General features: G+C 37.6%; 1 pseudogene; it reads right to left on the reverse strand.

Moving 5' to 3' along the window:
* The window catches only part of LOC104870878, a 16,640-nt pseudogene extending 4,177 nt beyond the window's left edge, over positions 1 to 12,463 (reverse strand).
* Positions 12,464 to 22,855: the final 10,392 nt, after the last annotated feature.

Genomic DNA, 22,855 nt, shown 5'->3' on the forward strand with positions numbered 1-22,855 from the left:
TTTTTTTTTTTTTTTTTTTTTTTTTTGGTACTGGAGATTGAACTGAGGACCTGTGCTTGCAGCAGGAGTGGCACCACTGAGCTATTACCCAGCCCTGCATTTTTTATATTAACTTGAATAACGCTTATTAACAATTCACCCTGACCCTTTATTTCTTCTTATAGGAAACTTTCCTGGGTGAATCAGAGTTCTGAATGGCTGCCAAGTACACTGAGCTACCTTAACTAAACCAGCTCTCCAAACTGCAGGGTTTGGGGCCTGGACCTCATTTCTCCAGGCATTGCATTTCTTAGCTATAAAATTAATCTGAGGATTAAATTACAGCTTCAAAAGTAGTTTGTAACCATAAGTTACTGACTATCCACATGATATACAAGAGAGTACAGAATACATGCCAGCTTTGTTATTATTAGTATTCTCATCATTCTAACTGCATCATGATTTCTATTTCCTGTTCTTGCCAGGATGAAAATGTTTGTCCAGTTGGACACTATATCTAAGCGATTGTTTGTATCAAAGGCAAGATCATCAGTATCTTACAAAAATGGACATGTATTTAGACTTTGAGTTCCCTGCCTCCTCTCAAAAGTAATCACACACACACATACCCACCCCCACACACACCCACTATATCATATTGCTTGATCGAGGAAGGAAAGTTCTACACCAGCTGATAGTACACTCTATTTTCCAGGGGGAATTCCATTTGATCAAAAATAACTAATTATTGTCATAATAGCAAAAAAAACACAGAATCATTATGTGCTCTCATCTTTCTTTATGGATGATACAGTGTTCTTAGATTTTAAGTAGCAAAAATATGCCAATTAACTCTGTGATACATGCCCCGTTCCTATTTCTTATTTCTCACCTTAGCTCCTTTCCTGGGCACTAGAAGGTAGCCTTGTTCGACTTTCTTTTTTGCTTCTATGTAGAGATTGTAGCCTCCAGAAACAGAGAAAATTCCATTTGAAATGCTTTCTGTCAGTGGCTCTGAGAGCTGCTTCAGTTCAGCTTGGCAGTATTTCACAGATGCCTCTTCAGTTTGCAACAAGAAATCTTCCTTTTTTTCTTCAATGGCTTCCTGCCAGGAAAATGTAGGGATGTAAGAAAAAGAGCTGTTAGAAGGTCCAATTGTGACCTCTTAAGAAGAAGCAATCTTATGACCTGTGATTGTAGTGGAATGTGGAAAGCATAGCAGGAGTTGGGAGATTTCCTTCAGTCCCATTTGTGACCATCTGTGTAACCTTGGGAAATCTCTCAACTTTCTTGGCACCCTGCTCATTCTCTCAGAAAGGATGAGATTAAACAACACAAACTTCCTGGTTCCTTCAGCAGCACTGTGATTATAATGATGCAATCCTCAAGTGAGGAATAGAAGCCTCAATGCATCTGGGAGTAGAGTTTCTGAAAAAGATTCCTGTTGCTATGAATGAAAATGTATATATGAAAAGACAGCCTAATAAATAGTGATTGAAGTTTACTGTGTATTATATAGGTTTTGGAACCCCTCATTATTTTTTTCAATGAATATTTCAATGTGTAAAAATAGAGCAAAGAAAAAATTTGACTGTATTTGTAAATCACAAACCAAGGATTGGAAGAACTTGATTGAATCTTGAAGTCCCCTGAAGCTGAGAACTCAATTTGCTGACACTGTTCTTAGCTTTGCGAATCCCTAAGCACAGCGCTCAGCCTCCTTCAATGCACTTATGAGCTACAGAACTGGGAACTAATGTATTTTGCACCTTGAAGCTCCTAAATTCATTCTAATCTGTTATATGCCAAGAGGAAATCAACTGTCTTTTAGATAGAATGACAATTTGCAGTTTACAGAACCCTATCACTCACATGAATGCAGGTTTCTTTCACTAGGAATAGGAGATTATGCACAGGGGTTCAAAAAAGTAAGCTTTAAGCATCATTCCTGAAGAGGAGGAAGGGGAAAAAAATGGCTAGGATGCAGTACCACCAGCTTCTTCTGGACTTCCTGACCTTCATCCTTGAAGGAGTGATCCATGAAGAGATGGCCTCCTTCTCACAGGCTGTGTGCTCATCTAGCAGCTCCTGGAGCGTGTCTGTGGGGAACCGCACTCGCTGGGCCATCTGCTCGCTATAGTGGCTGGCTGCCTTCAGCACGGCTGCTGAGTTCTCTCGCTGGGCCAGAGTGGTCACTGCATTCTCCAAGCAAGGCACCGCCCCACTGTTGATGGCCTTCATGTAGGTCTCTACCAAAGTCCCCAGTCCTGAAAAAGCCAAGTAATTTAAAGACAAATATCAAGTTACTCTGTTTTTCTATAGAATTTTGGAACCAGAGTTTCAAAGATCATCAAAGCTGGGTTTAACACAAACATTCCTTTTTCTGTTTTGAGAAAGTACTCCTAGTGAAATTATTGGCTTTCCAATTCAATTTTTTAGTGCTTTTAATTCATATAATTTAAATCACCAATAACCACCAATGTGATAATCATAGCCTCTTAACAATATAGTACAACCTGAAAAAGGAGAAAAAACAGAAGTAAATTACATGCATGAAACCAATTGTGTAATTTGTGGAGTGAGTCTCAAGTGACAATGTAAATCTACATTTAAAATATTATCAAGATTTTTAGGGCAATGGAAGAGCATTAAATTGGGGAGTTGCTCTCAGGACAGGGCACTGCATGTCTTCATAGGTCAGTATCATGAAACCACTTCTGTACATGAGGTTAGATTGAATTTTGGCCTCAGTTCAATGAATTTTTAGGAATCTTGGCCTCTTTTTTACATTATTATTATTTTACAATGAGCATATATTCACAAAATGTTTTTTCTATGCACACAGAGAAACACTTGTCCTATAGTGTTTACCTCAAACACAAGTATTCTCTTTGACACATTCATGGAGGGGTTGTCTATCTGTCAAGTGGCTCTGAACTTCTGCTGGTACATTCATGTCTGTCCCATTGGGCAGCATGGGCAGTCCCAGCAGGTGTATAAGCCCCTGCAATGAGACAGTCATTCCTGTGCCATGGGTGGCTCAAGCTGGCAGGAATGTGGTAACCTCAGCTTGTGCTTATAAAGATCAGTGGAGTAGCTTAAGATGTATTAGATCTTAATAAATCCTCATGTAGACATGATTAGGAAATATGAATTTCTATGTGTAGTATTCATATCAGGTGAAAAAAATATTGACTAATGCAAGGCATGAAAAAGCTTTACTACACACAATGAAAAATAGATCAGTGCTGGGGCAGAGGTGACTCACAGTTTCCAGTGACAAGGATTCCCTCTTTCAGTGTTTTGGGCTTTGCATTGGTGAAGATGTAAGAACAGAATTTTTTGGATTGTTCTTGGAAATTATCATCCAGCTTGTGTTGCGGCAATTCCTCAATATGAACTAAGAGATCTTTTTCTTTTGTGGGTCAATCAAAGACAAAACACTTTCATTTTGGAAAGAAATGCCTGATACACTCCCTAGGCATGTTGGAATTTTGTATTTTTATACTTCTGCCTGTAAAAGTTAAAAAAATTAATCTTTGAAAAGACAGCTCTCAGGCAAGGGGCTGAAGTATTTTTACTTCCAGAGATCTCTGCATCATTGCATCCCTTGCCTGTAAATCTCCTCTAGTGAAATCATGTGATAGCTCAATGCAAATCAATCTGGCACTAATCCATAGAAGGCAAGGAAAAATCCAGGTCTGCATAATGAAAAAAGGCAACAAAGTAATACTGACTAAGTAGGTCATCTATCCATGGGATGGGGCAGTTCTTTTCAGGCCTTCCTGGTAACTGTACAGATGTCTACGGATTAAGTATTTAACAAATGTTTATTGAAGGATCAACTAATGAAACAAAAGAGTTAGAAGTCCTTTCCTGATCTTATTATAGTTGAAATGTGGTCTTACAACAAAGTGACACCAGAAAAGGGTAAGATGCTTCCAGAAACAATGTCAGGAAGAGGGCAAATAATACCCAGGTCAGGGCAGAAATATCAGCCAAAATAGAAACACATCATAATATGTTTAGTGATTTTTTTTCCTTGAAAACTTTTTAAGAATAAAGTTAACTTAAATGTAAGTTGAAGACTTCTTAACTTTTCCATATCGGAGTCTGTTACACTTGACCTTACAGAATGATCAGGTCACACACAAAAGGTGTTCAGTGAGTGCTTTTGAAAGAGTGAATAAAATATTAATATTTTTGAGTGCTCAAAATTTTCAACCTTCCTAAATATAGTACAGCTAATAAATCTATATAAAAATTATTGTGTGCCTCTGTCGAATGAAGAGGGTGATGCGATAAGAAAGGTAAAATGAAAGATTTTGCAGTGTTAACAGAAAAAATGTGAATTTTTTCTTAATTATTTAATGTATAAATATCACTACTCTGAAGAATGTTAACTTACCTAGTTCTAGGAAAACATAATATATAAAAGAATTATCCTTTGAAAATTAGATCATTTCATGTGATTCTGTATTTATCAAATTCCTATTTTCTAAATGAAGAAAAAAAAACACGATAATAAACACAATATGTGGGACTTAGTATTAACATACAAATGTATTAGCATATATTATAATATGGATTTTTTTAGTTATTAATTAGTCTAAAATAATCTGGTTTATATGCCTGAAACTCTAGCACCTAGGGATTTTTCAAGTGATGATTCCTGAAAAACCATTAACAATCACTTTTCAACAGTTACTAGTTTACTAATAGCATAGAGCTCAAGCCAGTTTCAAATGAACATCTTTGTCAAGTGCTGAATGACTGGGCTTACTTGGTCTCACAGCTAGAATGAAGCTTTCCCAACCAGGCCAAACTCCAGTACCTGGAATCAGCTTCAAGGCATTCTCCAGGTACTCATCTTCCGTGATGGGACGTCCATCTAACTTCAGCTCCAATATGAAATCCTGAGCAGCCCAAACAAAATCTGGAAAGAAGCTTACAAACTCATCAGAGTCATCCATCGCCTCAGAATTTGAAGTGGACTTTGCCTTGATTAGATCTGTTAGTTCAGTCACATAGCTGGGATCTTAGCTAAGGAATGACAGGGACCACATACACTAATTTCCAGATCTCAAAAACCAGTTTCTAACTCTTCTCTTCTGTCCTAGGTACTTTCCACCTCAAGCATAAGAACTGAGTCCTTGGACAAAGACAGTGTCAGTTGTCCTTCCCTTAAATCAGTGACACACGGTGGCTCAGGTCCTGGAAGGATACTGCAGCTGCTCCAGGGCCTAGTGGTTGATGGTGCTCATGCTGTTGTAGACAAAGACGCTGCTCAGAAGCACGGCCAGGGCAAAGATCCACGACTCATTCTTAGGGTCACCCTAGAAAGCACAGGAGAGCAAGGAACTTAGGAGTCTGCTCTTCAGTCTTTCAGTCTTTTACTTATTCACTACAAGCTGAAATACAGCAGAATAGTAGGATGAAAAACTAAGTTTTTAATAGGATCTTACATTTATACTTAATTTTCTTTATTAACCTTCATCATTATGAGGGCTTTAATTCCCCTAACAAAAGTGAAAGATATTGCCAGTGTGTGTACAATGCTTATATAGTTCCTTTGTGTACCTAAGAAGGTACAGGAAAATATTCAGAAACCACTTCATCAGATTCACTGGTTTCCTTAATGAAATTAAATCTAATAACTAACTGGGCCTCGACAAAATACCAAACACCACACTGAATTATGGGAATGCAAAGCTTTATGTGACAGTATAGAGAGGCAGACAAACATGGAAACCTAAGTGCAACCAAGATAATCACCACCTCTTCCAGGAGTAAAATTACATATTACTGTGAAGAAAAATGGGTAAGTTCAATAAATGGGAGCAAGTGCTGTGCAACTTCAGAGCAATATAGCTGTGAGCCTGAGCTCTGATAATTACAGTCTCAATATAGCTTCACCTCAGAGAATTGATTCAACATAGAATTTTTCTGATTTTAAGAGTTCATACATGTGGAAAATCAACCCTAGCCAAGGCAGAGTATAATAGGGTCTTAAAAATGTGTTACAGAGTTCTTCTATTTGTCTGAAACAATGGGTAGGTGGGTGGGTATGTGGGGGTTGAAAGACCAGGCTGGAAGTGAGATTTGGCATAGCATGTGATGGGCCATGCAAGACTGGCAAATGGAATCATATCCTATCCAAATCCCACTGCACGTTTTGGTGTCAGTGAGTAGTGCTACTGACAATCTCAGTTTACAGTATGGAATTTTTCCTTTGAACATATGCAGCATACGGACCCTGTGCTAATAGGACTTGATATGTAAGGCAGGAAATCTTGTAGATTTGGAGGAAAAATGTTTTTTAGATCTTTATTTTACAATCCACAAAAAAACACCCCCAGATACCCAATTCAGATAGAGGGACTTAGGCCAAACAGAACAACTCTTTCTAAAAGATCACAGCATGAAATTTCTAAACAGTTTTAAAATTTTTTATAGTAATGGAAGCCAATGTCTGCACTGCTCCTTTCAAGTTAGGCTCAGCATAATGTAAAATAAGAAAGATTAGTAATTCATTGCACTTAATACCATGAAGACCAAAATAGTTAAAATCCTATTTGATACTTAAATAATTCAAATCCAATTTAATACTTAAAAGCCTATTTAAAATTTTTTTGGATGCTCAAGGCCATGCTTTTAGAGAAGTCAGAAAACAGGTTTCTCTAAAATCCAGACTTGAACCAAAGCTGAATTCCTGGCTTATCTGAGGCTTTTCTGAAGATTAAATAGATTATTTAACTTCACTTATTTTATGGCTTTAATTTCCATACCCACCATACCTACACACTTGAACTGGTAGCTCTCTATCAGGAGTTGAGCTGGACCCTCCTTTCAGGTCTCCTAAATAATGTGCATGTGTGAGTTCTAACCCGTAGTTCTTCATAAAATGATCTTCTATGGACATAGGGTCTTTAAAGAGGTGATCGGGCTCTAATCCATATGACTGGTGTTTCAGACACAGATGTATATTTTAGGAAGAAAACCAACTGAAGATGAAGACAGTGATCGGGGTAATGCATCTACAAGCCCAAAAATGACAAGTATTGCCATGAAACCACCAAAAGCTAGGATGCAGGCATGGAAAAGATTGTCTTTCACATTCCACAGAAGGACTAACCCTGATAATATTTTGGTCTTTGGTTTCCAGCTTCTAGAACTGTGAGAAAATACATTGCTGTTACTTAGCTACCCAGGTTGTAGCACTTTGAAACTAATATAGTCCTACTACCTCACAATTTAAGGCTGAGATGTCATTTCCTCCAGGAAGTACTCTCTAAAGCACATCACCAGGTTAGATGCCTACTTCTGTGCATTTCATGACACCTTATCCTGATCATACTAAATGTATGCTGGTTCCTGAATTAGGAACTAGGTTTTACCTTTTATTACAGTACTTAAGGTATATAGTACAGTACCTTAGAATTCAGCTCCTCAAAAATATTTACTAGATTATATGATTTACCCAGATTAAAAAATAAGAATATCTTCCCATAATATACTAAAATACTTATGCTTTCCAAAGAAGTAATTTCAAGGAATGACGATTTAGAGTCATTACCCACAATTGGATTTGTAGTTTGCAGACATAAGTCACAGAAGTTGAATTATGGTGGCAAATTAAGAGTAATTGAAGAGGGCCGGGGATTTAGCTCAGTGGTTCGGTGGCCTGCCTCGCAAGGGCAAGGACCCGATTTCAATCCCTGGCAAAAAAAAAAAAAAAAAAAAAGTAACTGAAGAATTGAGGAAGAGGAGATTCTTTCATGACTCTATGGTTTACCTTTTCCACATCACCCAGGCCTTCAGTGTCCAGAAGGACAAGCGTGAGTTCTGGTTTCTGAGGGTGGGGCATACACCACATCCGGATGCCTTTAGTTTCGGACCTTACCGTGGTGCTCAGGCGGAACCCTAGAAGAGAAAGGAAAGAAAGCAACTTGGATATGGTAAATTCTGAGAATACAGAGAGAAGGAGCTTCAGCCCCAAATGGTGCTGAGCTAGAGAAGATGTAAATATTAATGGGGGGCTGCATTGTCTTCATAGGCAGAAAGGATTAATAGAATTTGGGCAGATTTTCTTGAAATCAATCCGAAGCAAATGATATAAACTAATTTTTTAAAAAGATTTGAGCATGGATTTAACAAAATAAGTAATATAAATGAGAATATTTGAAAAAGTGTTTACCCTTATTCACGACGAGGCTTATGACATTCAAATAAAGTCACCACACTAGCCCTTTGCTCTCTCCCTTCCTCCCACCTTCCTCCTGCCTTCTTCCTTTTTCTCCTACCTTCATTCCTTTTTACAGAACAAGACATATTTAACTACATTTCTTGGCCGCTTGGAGTGACATTACAATTTTAGCCGAAATGATGTGCGAGAGAGAAGGAATAGTTACAAGAGTTGAATTATGCAGGAGAGAACGGGTCATATGCAGACTTATATGCAGACTGTTTGAGCGGATCATTAGATGGAGTTGAGATAACATTTTTGTTACTTGCATTAGGAGTGACTTTTGTGGATAGATGGAGTTTAAATTATAAATTGGATGATAAATATTAAGAATAAATACTAAGAGTTTTTTTCTTTTTTTTCCTGAAGATGGCCCTAGAGGAGATGAGAGCAACTCACATTGTCAATGAGTCCACAAAAAAGACCCCTGTCCTTGGACAACACTCACCATGGTTCTGTCCTGCAAGACGGTTCATCAGGTAGGATTTTCCTGTCCGATACAGTCCAACAATAGCCACCACCATACAGGATCAGTAATATTTTGAAGAACCTGTATTGCCTCTTGATTCACTGTCAGTTGCTTTTTCTCATTTTTCACTAAACAAATGGGGTCCATAATGGTGTATCCAGATTTCATGAAAACCTGTAAACCCAAAATAGCTTCTCAGTACAACACAAGATCTCATGCACAGGCTCCAACCAAAGGCCCTGACAGAACACAGCAAGGCAGGTGGGCAGGCCCCAGCCAGAGGCTCCCCCAGATGGAGGCTGTGCACCGGAGTTGGTAGTGTCTGAGCTGGCTTCTGGCTGGGGTCTGCCTGCACTTAGCGATGGTATCTGGCTGGGCCTCTGGATGTAGCCTGTGTGCCTGTGCAGCTGTTTTCCAGGCAGGCCCTTGGCTGGGGTCTGTGGGCCCAAGCCTCTGGTGTCTGGGCGGGGTCCTAGTTGGGACCTGTGCACCCATGCCACTCTGGTCCACGCTTTGAATGGTCATCTTAAAAGCCATGAGATTTTCCCAGACCAACTGATCAACTGACAAAGTAGGTTTATAATAGGTGACTTCAATCTACCTTAAATTTTAGGCAAGGCATAAGTCTGACAACTGATTCATTCATTATACATTTAGTGAGTCTGCATCAGAGTCAGTTGTTCAGTTCTGTGGATATAAAATGCATTGGGGTCCCAGCATTCAATGTACTTAGAATTCATATCAATTAGGATTTAGTTTATATGTAATGGAAAGGCCTCAGATAATAGATGCTTATGGAACTGAAATTTTATCACAAAACTTTCAGGGCAAGGGCGCTATGACTCTGTTTCACAAAATCACTAGGGGTACAGCTTCCTTCTACTACCTGCTTTGCCTTTTTTGACCACATCACCACCTGGTTCACCAATGCATTTGCCTTCTGCATCCTGGGGAAGAGCCTTGGTCTCCTTTCTTTAAGGTGCCTCTGGGTTAACTGATCATGCATAATCACTCTGCTCACAGTCCATTTGCTAAAACTGCACCTCATGACCAGCCTACCTACAAAGATGGTTGAGACATTCAGTCTCTAGTAGGTTGTCTGTTACAAGATGTTTTGTTACAATACAAAAAAGAGGATGGAAATTCAAAGAGAAAGGGCAGTCTGTTGAAGTAATCATGAATATCTCATGAGCTTATTATATACTGCAGAAGGGAAAAACGTATCATTCACGACATAATAAGCAGTGAATTGCCATGGTAGGTATATGTACGGGATGGTGCTAGAATGAAAGGAGGGTGAAGTAATATTGAATGAAGTCAGAATGCGTCAACAAATTAGCAAAGGTGGTGAAGCAGGAGAGTGAAAAGTGTGGAGAAACAGGATATACAATAGTTAGAAAGAAAACATCAGAGTGACATTTCTAAAATCACTTCTAGAAATTTAGCCTGGGTAGTTGAGTAGATACTAGCAGAAAATAAGAGAAACCAAATATACATACAATTTTTGGGCATATAAAATTTCTGGACATGGTTAATTTCTAATATGCTCATGGCTCATTCTAACAGAATGATAGATGCTTGAATATGAGCATCACAGCCTAGAAGCTGTTTTAACCCACAGTTTATCAAGCTCATTCCTGTTTCCTGTCATTCAGTACAGGCATGTGCAACCCTCTTACTAAGGTGAACCCTACTCTCAGCACATAGTCAGGGAAGACCTGGCTGAGAAAGAGACAAAGGGAGGTGACCATCAATCTTGATGAGGCCAGATTTAGTGCTCATGGAACAGGCTGGAGGGAGGGCTAAGAGAGAGAAGGAGCAAGAGAGGACCAAAGCACATCCTCCATAAGAGTACAGAGGGATCTTTTAAGTGCCAGGCAAATACATGACTCTAGAAAGTGATTTATTTAACTAGAAAAAAGATATTCTTGTTCATCAGACAAAAAGGAATAGAAGCCTTAGAGTGAGTGAAAATTTTCTCAGATTTAAACAGAACTACTAAAGCTGGGAGAGGCATTATTTTGGATTTTTTTCATCTTCATGAGAAGGGCATTTTGTGGCCTCAATAAACAGAGGCCATCAAAAGGTTTTGACTGTGCCTTTATTGCAAGACCACTCAACGTACTCCTAGCCCTCTGCTAAGATGGGGTTCCCTTAATTTATCATTCCAGAAGCCCTTCAGCCAGAGTGGGAGGAGCAGCTCTCCCACCAGGTGTGCCCTCAAGGCAAAGGTGACTTACCTGCGCACACCTGCGAAGGCCTCACAGAAGGGATGCATGGCCACAGCTCTGGGGTTATTATGGGTGAGTGCTGTCACATCTAAACACAACCTTGTATTTTAGAGGGCAGACTAAATGTTGACATGCAGTAACAAGCACCAGATGATGTATTCTTCAGAAACTCACGATAATTTCTGAATAATGACTCCTCCATAACTTTTAAACATTAATGAATTAGTATGTATCATTATGTCCCGTGAGTTGCAAATTAGCAAGTAAACCAGGTTAACAATGTTTTTGTCAGAAAAAAACATACCAGTAGGTTTCCTCACCAATTTCCTCTGTACAATTTCTGTCTTTTTCTGCGGCTGTTGGGAACTGGATGTGTGAAACAAAACAGACTCCTAATCACTGCATTAGTAAAAGGAGAAATTAAAGCATTCTTCCCCTCAGATTTGATGTTTAGGAAGTCATTGGAAAAGAGTCCCCAGATTTTTGTTCTTGTCCTCTTTTTTCTCTCTCTTTTTCGTGACTGTAACGCAGGACTGAGGTTTCCAAGCCAAGAAGTTTTCAAATCCAAATTAAGTAAGTAGAATGAGACCGTTCTATTAAGTAGTAGAAAAGTTCCTGAGAGTCATGTGGGCAGACAGTTACAGCTGTCCCCGCCCTGAATTATCTGCAAGCACCACAGGTTATGAAGACGCAGTCCTTGGAAGCACCACGCATTGCAAACAGTTCAAGAGATACCAACCGGCATAACCGCTTCTACCTTTCCTTCGTGAGAAGGAGACTGAATTACTTCATACAATTTCTCCATTTACCGCGAGGGGGCAATCAGGCAACTTCTGAAGACTGGAGAAGTCTGAACGAAGCGGCCCCTTCCCTCATCCCAGCAGCGCCTCTACTGGTTCCCTGTTTCGGGAAAAGAGTTGAGCCCACTTTGCGCAGATGGGGTTAGGATGTACCCTGCGGGGTCTACGCGGGGCTTTCGCCGCAGCCCGGGGGGACGCCGGAGGAAGAGGAGGTTGCAACGCGTCCGCATTTTCCTCTTGTAGCGCCTCTGCCCCAAACCCAGACGCTGATCCGCTCAGATCGAAGCGCTTGGCGGGCCACGCATCCGTGCTCAGCGCGCCTCTGGGCCCCCAGCCTGGACTGTGCGCTGGAGAAATCATTGATGCTGTGGACTCAGGGAAAAGGCAGGGCAGAACGCACCTGGGCCGGTCTCTGAGTGGAGGCAGTCCTCTCTCTGCCCGCTGGCTTACTCTTCGCTCTTGCTCCCGAGCCTAGCTTCTGGGGAGACCGCAGTTCTCTCGGGCTGAGACTCAAACCGGATATGCAGCCATCAAAATATCCGCTGAGATAACAACAACAGCGAAAGGACACTCTTTTCCTGCTGAATCATCTTTTGAGGTTTTTGCGCTTTTCTCACATAAGCAGGAAAAGGTAGTGCGCTGAAGTGGGAGGAAAGTCCCTATGCCAGAGAGTTGACCTGTTGTATTCGAAAAAATATGAGGCAAGGGAATTAATTTTTTAATTAAATTTCTCTTAAAATAACACAAAATACCATAAATATTGTACATGTTAGGGTACCACGTGGTATTTCCATATATGTCTGCATTGTGAGAAGTTTAAATCAGATTGAATGCACCTCTTCATTTAACGTTTCTTATGGTGAAAACTTACAAAATATTTTCTTCTAGCTTTTTGAAATGTGAAATACATTATTGTTTTCGACAGCCACCGTACTGTGACATAACACACCAGAACTTCTTGTTCCTATGGAACTATAACTCAGAAGAAAGTTTATCTTTCTTCATAGGGAAGTTTTAAAAGGCAAGATGAGGATGGTTGCATGACATATTTTGGAATAATACAATGGCTACAATGATCAGACAATGCTTTTCTTTTCTTTCTTTTTCTTTTTTGTTTTTTTTTTTGGTTTTTTGTTTTGTTTTGCTTTTTGAGACAGGGATTCACTATGTAGTTGAGACTGACCTGGAACTCTCTATGTAGCCCAGGCTGGTCTCGAACTCACCGCGATCCTCCTGCCTTAGCCTCCCGAGTGCTGGGATTACAGGCGTTTGCCACCACGCTGGACTAGATAATGCTTTTTTGAAATCCAAAGATTGTACTATACATTTCTCTGTTGTGAACTTGCAACATTTTCTCAGGAGTCGCAACTTTGTTCTTGTGCATGGCTCCTGTGCTTTTCAACTTAGCCTGAGGTCGAGGAGATAAATGCTGAGAGCAGATGTCTTTGTAGAAGTAACAGCTTTTTGGTGTGAGGCTGTGACGACTTCCTGTGAAAGCTTGTGGTTCTGACTGTTCTTTGTGATCATTTAACTCTTTATTTATTTATTTTATTTTATTTTATTTTTTTCTGTTAAGAAGAGCAGGCAGGAAAGGAACAGTGGGAAGATACTGGTGTGGAGGAGCTGATGGGAAAGAAGGGGGCAAGAGTATCCCACAGCGTTCTCAGATGTCAGAACAAAGGCTGTGAAGATAAAACCCTATTGCCTGTGAGATCTTAAAACAGGAATTTACCTCTCTAAGCCTCAATTTTCTCATCAATAAGGGGGATAAAACACTATTCCTCCTAGATTCTGGATACTGGACAGAGTGGTAAAAAATATCTTCTTAATAACTTCTTTGTAATTTCTCAGGCTAAATACACTATTTTTTCAATAAATAAGTGAAACAGTGAGTTAATATGTATTCACCTGTCCTAAAAGGCTGCAAAGTTTGCAGAAAATTGGACTCACTGAGCATCTATTTGAAAAACAGAAAAAACAGTTCAGTGGTTTTCTTGACAAGCCTTCCTCTGTAAAACTTCTGATTTTTTTGTCTGTATCTGTTGAGGTTGAGTATGAAGTTGTTAGTAGGAAAACAGGAAGCAGCGTAGGTTCAGAGGCCTGCACCTAGTCACCTGGGTGGGCAGCACTCTTAGAAAAATGAAATGACATGCAGAATCAGCTTGATCAGGTTATAGTTGGGGGTGTTCTCCATATATACTTAGGAAGTGAGACGACATTCGCCTTCTATGGACATGGTCTGATTAGTTGGCTTCCTATGATTGGCTGAAGTTTGCCCACAGTGATTAACGAAGACTCAGTGATTTGTTCTAAGCCTATAGCTACTCCTAAATTTGGTTGCAATTTAGTTACTTACTTACTTATGTGCTAAGTTAAATTGCAGTTCATTCCCTAGAGAGGCAGCTATACGTCAGATTGAATGTAATGTAAGGCATAAAACCCTGGATTTTAAGAAGGAGAAAATTTTGAATTGCCAGAAGTTTTAAGGAAGAGTTTATGAATTTAGAGTTCTAGATGTGAGAGATTTTTTTGTTGGCTTGCTTTTAGTTTTTCTTTTTACTGTAAAGGGGGACTGAGGTATCCAAACAAAGGAGACTTTTAACTCCAAATTAAATAAGTAGAATAAGACAGTGTAAACACACACATGAGCCATGCTTTATAAGAGTTCACGATAAACAAGAATAAACGATATAGCTATTTTTAACAGAGTGTAAATGTAATGTATGTAATGTTCCAGATTATTTTAAAATATGCAGTATTAAGTATGCTTAGTACAACATGAACAAGAAACAGATTCTGGGATTTGAACTGTGAAGTCATCGCAGATTACTCAGAGAAGGGGCTCTGTCTGAACCCTGAGAAGCTCAGAAGTAACTGTCCTGACCCAAGGGGAGGGTGTCCCAAGGTGGCTTTTATTGAAGGGGAATACAGGAAGAAGAACAGCTTGGGGATTAAGGAACAGGATGATCTGCTATGTGATATTCTTTAGGTTAATCTGAGCAATTTACTGGGCAGGGGAAAGGGGAAAGGCTGAACCTAAAATGCTCCCCTCGTCTGAACTTCTACTGTGTTCAGCCTGTGTTGTTTGCAAACCTGGAGTTTAGAGCCTGCATGACTTTTGACCTGAAAGTCCTACCTTGGTCTTACACCATAATGGGAGGGCCTATGCATTTTTGCCCCATAGGTCCCTTCATAACTTTAATCACCCATTTCTCTCACACATAAAGGAAATACCCATTTTCTTTGTTTTTCTCTGATTCTCTGACACCCAAGAGAGGCAGTTAGGAAAGATCTGAGGACAGGAAGTCACAGGCAAGAGGAAGCCACCCCACAGCAGCACCTCTGTGAAGGGGTTTGATGCTTCAGTTCAAGAAGACATCATCGTATTTCCTACAGGTAAGGGCAGGATGTGCTCTTGGTGTCCCACTCAGAGTTGAGTAGCGGGCTGAGTGAGGAGCACCAGTCCACCTTGGGAACACTTAGCAGGTGGTTTCTTTCTCAGCGTTCTCTGGACCAAATGGAGACACAGAAGTCTTCCTGAAACCGGGGACTGCTAAGTACAGTGCTACACTTGCCATCTTCCTGTTCCCTTCACCCACTCCACAGTGCGGAATTCACATTTTATATTCATTTCTTATCTTTGCTTTCCAACCCCCATCTCTTCTTAAAAAAATATTCATGTCATTAACACGACTCTTCTTTTCTTATCAATAAAAATATACATATTATGCACAAAACTTCTAACACTGTGCTTTGAGAGTAATCACTGTTATTTTTGATGAATATTCTTTTAGATTGTTTTCCTGGCTTATTCTGAGTGTTTATGTAGATTTTAATGTGGCAAAACTTACATAATTTGGGTTTTTGCTGTAAATAAAATAATAAAAATGAAAACTCCAAAGTGAGTAATAATTGAAAGTGAGCACATAAATCATAACCAATACAGCGAATATTCAAAAGTTGACAAATACTTCAAATATATTATGTTTTAATTTTTTACTCATGTTAGTACTATTCTGCCTATTATTTATGAATTTCAGCAAAACAATAATTCTGAAACATAAAGTTAAAGCATACAAAAGAGCTATTGAATGCATTTTAAAATTCCATTTTCATTATATGAACAACAGAGGAGGAAATACATCATCAAAGTGTTCTCTTGCTATACCACTATAGCCTTCTGGTTGGATATAGTTAGGAGCCATTTTACTAGAGCAGTACGGTCTTTGGCTCCTTTGCTGTCTTTCTCTATTGAGAATGTTTGGCATGGATTTAGAAGATGTAAAGGATTTTTTCCAATTTCACCAATATGTTTCTGTGAAATCAGCTCTTTGGCAATAACAGGTAAAAACTATGTACCAAAATTTACTATGTAGAGATTCACTTCAGTGGCATTTTTCTGTTTCCTAATATAACATATTTGTATCAGAATAGATATTATAAAACATTGCCTGGTAGAATTTCATACCAAATCTTGAAACAGTTAGAGAGGAGTCTCAAAATTTGTGTGATCATCATCATGGTAGAGGATCTAGGGAAAAGGTGGCCAGTGTACACGAGCAGTAGATTTTCCAGCAGAGAAATGGAAACTAGTAACAGACTCAGACAGAAATTCTGTAAATGAAATATACAATATTAGTGGTGAGGAATTTCACTAAGAGGACCAAGGACATAGGAAGGAAAAAAATAGATGAATAAAAATGAACCAAATTTCATCACAAATAGATTCAAAGAGTGAAATAAGTGATACTGATCCCCCAGTACTGAGGACACCCAAAAAAACGACATGAAAGGTTTGCTCTCTATATAATTGGGATAGCAAGAGAAAAATGGAATAGAAAGAGAACATGACAGAGAATTTTCCAATATTACTGAGAGACAACAAAAGACAGATTCAGAAGTTCAGCAAAGCCAAGCAGAATAAATGCAACAATAAATACACCCATGCACATCATGGGCAAAGTGGTAAAACTTAAATGTAAAGAAAACATTTTGAAGGCAACTAGAGAAAAACAAATACTACATATAGTGAGACAAAAGTCATAATGTGAAAATTTCTTTCAAGAAACTCTACAAGTTAGAAAAAAATAGAAAAATATGTCCAAGATATTGAATAGAAAGTGACAGCCCAAATTCTATACCCATTAAACATGTTTCAAAACAAATAAATAAAGTTTTCTTTATGAAACTAAAAAAAATTAATGAATTCAACATAATCTTATTGAGAACCCAAATCACTGTTATGGGTATAAAATGAATGTGAAACGTATGTGGAAATTGAAACATTTGAGCTAAGTCAAGATACTTTTGAAAAACTATAAAGATTCATGATACCGTAAATAAGAATTTAATAGAAATTTAGTAAATAATACATTTTTTAACTTGGATGGAGAAGTAAGCCACAAGTACAGTTAAGAGAGATCCAGAACAGTTGTAGTCATACATTTACCTTTAAATTTAGTTGTTACTTAGTAAGGTTAGGGAGAAGGATATCTTCTGATTAAATTGTCTTGAAAATACTCACTTTTTCAGAAAAATATTTTGGACCTATACTTCATGCATCATAGACATTCAATTCTTACTAAACTATAATGTGAAAAGTAAAATGATACATAGTTTAGAATATAAATATATGAATAACATCGTGATGTCTGATAAAAAGAATTCCTACTAAAGAGACTCATATAAGCGAGTGCACACACATGCACACACACACACACACACGTGTACGTGCATCCCTGACCACAAAGTAAAATATTTTTAACAGTATTAAAATTAAGTACTTCTTTTCATCAAAATTTCAGAAAAGGAGTTAAAAGAAGTCATGGAATGAGAAATGACTGACAAATCATCTAAACCAAAGAGTTTAGAAGATATTAAAGTAACTCCTGCAAATCAAGTAAAAAGCAAACAACAGTAGAAACAGTAGAAAAGACATTGACTGGACTTTCACAAAAATGAAAAAGAACTAGCCCACAAACATACAAAGAGGTGCTCCAACTGATTTGTGTCAGAAAAATACAAATTATTGTTTCAACAAAATATTACCACATAGCTTCCATACAAAAAAAGTGAAAAAATACTGACCAACATTAATGTGCTGGTAAGTACATAAATTACTAGAGCCCTTGAAATCATGGTAAGCCTGATGTAGAAATACTAGATTCATATCCTCTGTGACCTAGGGATTCCACTTCTGGGACTACACAGGAAATTTTGTATGTAAATGTGCAAGAGTATATCTTCAAAAATGTCCTAGTTGGGGATTTAGTACAGTGGCACTGTGCCTGCCTTGCAAGTGCAAGGTCCTGAGTTTGATCCCTGGCACCAAAAAAGAAAAACAAAAAATGTCCTGAACAATGCTTCATTAAAGATAAACTTGAAAATCCAAATATTTATGAATAATAGAATAAACAAATTATTTGCACTGTAATTATATATATATATATTTTTTTTAACTACACACTTTGAAATAGTTGAATTTTATGAATATCTTATTAACAATGAAGCAAGATACCAAAGAATACACATTATGCAATTCCATTTATATGGAAAGCAGGCCAAACTAAATTACATTATTTAGAACCTCACATATATGTTTAAAATGAACAATGAATTGTGAAGTTGTCATACTGGTTAGGTCTAGCAGAGGCTTTAACACACTTTTAGGGTTTTAGGAGTGTTGAATACATCTTCTTAGTGAGTCATATATATGATGATATTCTAATTTATATGAAGTATTGTACAATTAAATTTTTATGCACTCTTTTGTCATATTATATAATTTTGAAGAAGAGAGAAGGGTATACTATTTTCCAAAATATTCTATTTTAATGTAGACATTTTATTAGTGTATATTTGCAGCACACAACGATTCTACTCATGGGAAGTTGGTACACGTGCACAGCACATCTTAGTTCCTCTCACTCCTTCTCCTCCGCTCCATCCTGTCTCCCTCCATCTACTGGCTCCCTTCTCGTTTGCAACAAAGTGCTCTCCTTGTTTCCTATGATCTATTATCTGTCTTTTATCTTGCTGTTTAAACTGTTGGGGAGGGGATTTGTCACATAAAAGAAACAATGCAGTATTTGAAGCTCTGTGTCTGATTTATTTCACTTAACATCATTGTCTCAAGGTGCATCAGTTTTCCTACAAATGACTGAAGTTTATCCTTTATAGAAGACTAGTATTCTATTGTGTATAAACAGCCACATTCATCTGTTCATAGACAGTAGGCTGCTTCCAACATTTAGCTGTTATGAGTTGTGCTGCTAATAAACGTGGGTCTACGTGTATCATTGCAATATAACGATTTTAACTCTTTGGGGAAGATACTTAGAAGGGGGATAGCTAGGTCAAATGGAATTTCTATTTTGAAGTTGTTGTGGAGTCTCTATACTGATTTTTATAGTGTGTACTAGTTTACATTCTCACAAGCAATGTAGAAGGGTTCTATTCTCTCCCACAGCCACATCAGCATTTGTTATTATTTGATTTCTTGCTGATAACCATTCTTTTTGGAGTGAGATGGTGCTGTTTTGCGTTTCTCTAATGGTCACAGGTGTTGAACATTTTTTCATGCATTAATCAGTCATTTGTACTTCTGAGAAATAGCTATTCATTTCTGTTGTACATTTTAAGGTTGACTTATTTTGGGAGATCTAATTATTTTTAGCTCTTTATGTAGTCTAAATATTAGTGCTCTGTCTTAGGAGTAGCTGGCGAATTGTTTTTCCTATTCAGTAGGAAGAATGTCTCCATCCTCTTGGTAGTTTCTTTTGCTGTGTAGAAGTTTTTCTTTTTTTAAAAAAATTCATATAATCATATTTGTACCTGCTTGTTGTTAATTTTAGGGCAACTGAAGTTCTGTTAAAAAGTCTTTGCCTATTCCTGTATCTTCAAGAATTTTACTCATCATTATCTTTCAGCAAATTGTTTATGCTTTAATAATTAGGTATTTTGAGAGAAAGTAAAAGATTGTGTTATATCTGATTAAGACAGTATAAAGAGATGTTTCAAGAGTCTGAATCATATTTATTTCTTTGTCTTTATTAAATTTATTAGTATATTTTAGGTATACAATACAATTACTCTCATCATTGGGATCTTGTGCCTTTGTATGACTTATCTTGGTTATTTTTCCCCATTCCCCAGAACTCCCTTCAGCCCCTCCGCCCTTCCCTGTTTACTAAGACATTGTTTCCATGTTTCTCCTTCTTTGAATCAGATTTAGAAAGGTCCTTTCATGGGTTTGTAAAGAATATAAACTTTGTGGTCCTCATTTACCAAAATGTATAATAGATAATGTGAAATAGGAAGAAAAGGTTCAAAGGGGAAGGGGAAGTAGGAAGAGGGTGAGGGAAAGGAAAGTAGGGCAAACTATGAGAAAAGAAGGAAAAATAGAAACAAAGCTATTGTAAATAAGAAGTGGAGAGGTGCAAGGGGAATGGGAAAAAACAAGAACCAAGATATATCGTGTACAGGTACCAATTCCCAAAGATGAATGAGATCATAATGTGTACCTAAAATGTACCAATAAACTTATGGGATAAAAATAAATAAATAAAATAAAATAATAGAGTTTTACACTTTAAGTGGTAAATTACCTGATATGTGAATTACATCTTAGGAAAGCCTTTTTTTTTTTTTTTTCCTTTTTGGTACCGGGGGATCGAACTCAGGTCCTTCAGCTTGCGAGGCAGGCAGAGGAACCACTGCCTAAATCCCTGGCCCAGTAAAGTCATATTTTTTAAAAATTAAAAAAATAAAGAATATAAACTTGGTTTTTATGGATGCATTTTTGTATTTTACAGTTTAAGCTTTTCCTGTTTTTGTAAAGAATTTAAGCTGTGAATCTCACTTGAATTTCATCTAAATGGCCGTCAAGTTGTCTTAGCCTTAGTCAATCTTTAATCTATAGATTTCCTGTACACTCTATTTTTAAAATTTTCTTTCTGTTTCATACATTATCAGTTATATTCACAAATTAATGCCAGAGTTTTTTCATTTACTTTTGAAAAATTCTTTGTTTTATTTTCTTTAATTCTTTATACTGTTTTGAAGCTTTTTGCTTTTCAATTATTTTAGTAATTGTCTTGAAATTTTGACATATTATTTAATTTTACTAGCAAGGTAAGAATGACAGTACCACAGAATTTCTAGAGAAGTAGAACCTAGACTGAAAAGGCCTTCTGTGGCCTTGATTGTAGGTAACTTATTTAATATCAAGCATATTACTTTATAATTCTGGGAATTAGAAATCTGTGAGGCTAAAATCTAGGAGTGAGAAGAACTATGTATCATCAGATGCTCTAAGGCAGAATTTATTGTATCACTTTTCTTTTGAAAATTAATTGTATTGGTACATTTAACGTATACAGTATAATGCCATTCATTGTTGGAGATTTGTACCTTTACATAATCGATTTTGATTATTTTTCCCCATTCCCCTGCCTTCATTTCAACCCCTTACTCTCTCTCTATCTACAAAGAATTTTTTTCCATTATTTTCCATTTTCTTACATTAATTCCATTCCCTTCTGTTTTTTCTCCTACCCTTTCCATTTCCCATTACCCATTGTCCCTTTTGTTCCTATTTCAAATTATCTACTATACCTTTTAGTCCTTATTTACACTTTCAGTTTCTCAAACTACAGAAACTATTTTGTATTTACACGTGTCCCATTTATATCACTTAAGAGTATCACCTCAATGTACATCTGTTTAGCTATAAACATCTCTAATTTCTCATTGTTTATGGCTGAGTAGTACTCCATTTAAAAAAATCCAGTCACCCATTGATGGGCAATTGGGCTGCTTCCAAGTACTGGTTATTGCAAATTGTGTTGCTATGAACATGGGTGCACATATGCCACTGTGGTATGATTCTTTTAATTTTTTAGGGAAGATACCCAGTAGGGGAATAGCTGGGTCAAATGGGACTTCCAATCCTAGCTTTTTGAGGTATCTCCATACTGATTTCCGCAGTGGTTGCACCAGTCTACACTCCCACCAACAGTGGAGCAGTGTTCCTCTTTTCCCACAGCCCCTCCAGCATTTGTTATTGTTGATTTCATGATAGGAGCCATTCTTTTTGGGGTGAGGTGGAATCTCAGCATTGTTTTCATTTGCATTTCTCAAATGACCAGTGATGTTGAACATTTTTTCATATATTTATTTGCTGTGTTTACTTCTTTGTCTGAGAAATGTCTGTTCACTTCAGATGACCATTTTTGAATCAGGTCTTTAAATTTGGGAGTTCTGATTTTTAAAAGTTCTTTATATATTCTAGAGAGTAGATGTTTTTTGAGGAACAGCTGGTGAAAAAATTTTCCCACATTGTGGATTGTTTCTTCATACTGTTGGTGGTTTCTCTTGCTGTGTAGAAGCTTTTTAATAAGAAGACAATCCACTTGTTGATAGTTTGTGGTAGTTCATGGGCAACTGAGGTTTGTTCATAAAATCTTTTCCTACTTAAGTGTCTTCAAGAGTCCTATCTAACCTCTCTTCCAGCCAGTGTTTCTGTTTTAATGCTTAGATATTTTTATCCATTTTGATTTTAGCTTAGTGCATGGTGAAAGATATAGGTATAGTTTTAATTTTGGCAAGTTGAAACACAGTTTTTTCAGCACCATTTATTAAAGAGGCTATCTTTCCCCAGTGAGGGCATTTGGCTTCTTTGTCAAAGATGAGGTGGCTGAGTGTGTCTGCAGTTGTTTCTGCATCTTGTGATCTGGTCCACTGGTCCTCAGTTTTGTTTCTTTGCCATTTCCATGCTTTTTATTTTCTCACAGTACCTTTGTAGTATAGTTTCAAGTTGGGATTGTAATAGCCCCTAACTTGTCTTTATTGCCTAAAGTTGTTTTTGCTACTCTAGGTCTCTTCTTGTTCCAAATGAATTTTTGGATTATTTTCTCAAGGTCTGTGAAATATGCTGATGGAATTTCAATTGGGATTGCATCAAATCTACATAGCAGTTTTGAAAGTATGGCTATTTTTAGTATGTTGATTCCTCCTATCCAGAAGCAAGGGATATCTTTCCATTTTCTGATGTTCTCTTTAATCACTTTTTTTCAGAATGTTGTAGTTTTCAGAGTAGAGGTGTTTGATTTCTTCCCTTAGGTGGACTCCT

Source organism: Fukomys damarensis, unplaced genomic scaffold (assembly GCF_012274545.1).
Source record: "Fukomys damarensis isolate Sample0158 unplaced genomic scaffold, DMR_v1.0_HiC HiC_scaffold_33, whole genome shotgun sequence".
Lineage (NCBI taxonomy): Eukaryota > Metazoa > Chordata > Mammalia > Rodentia > Bathyergidae > Fukomys > Fukomys damarensis.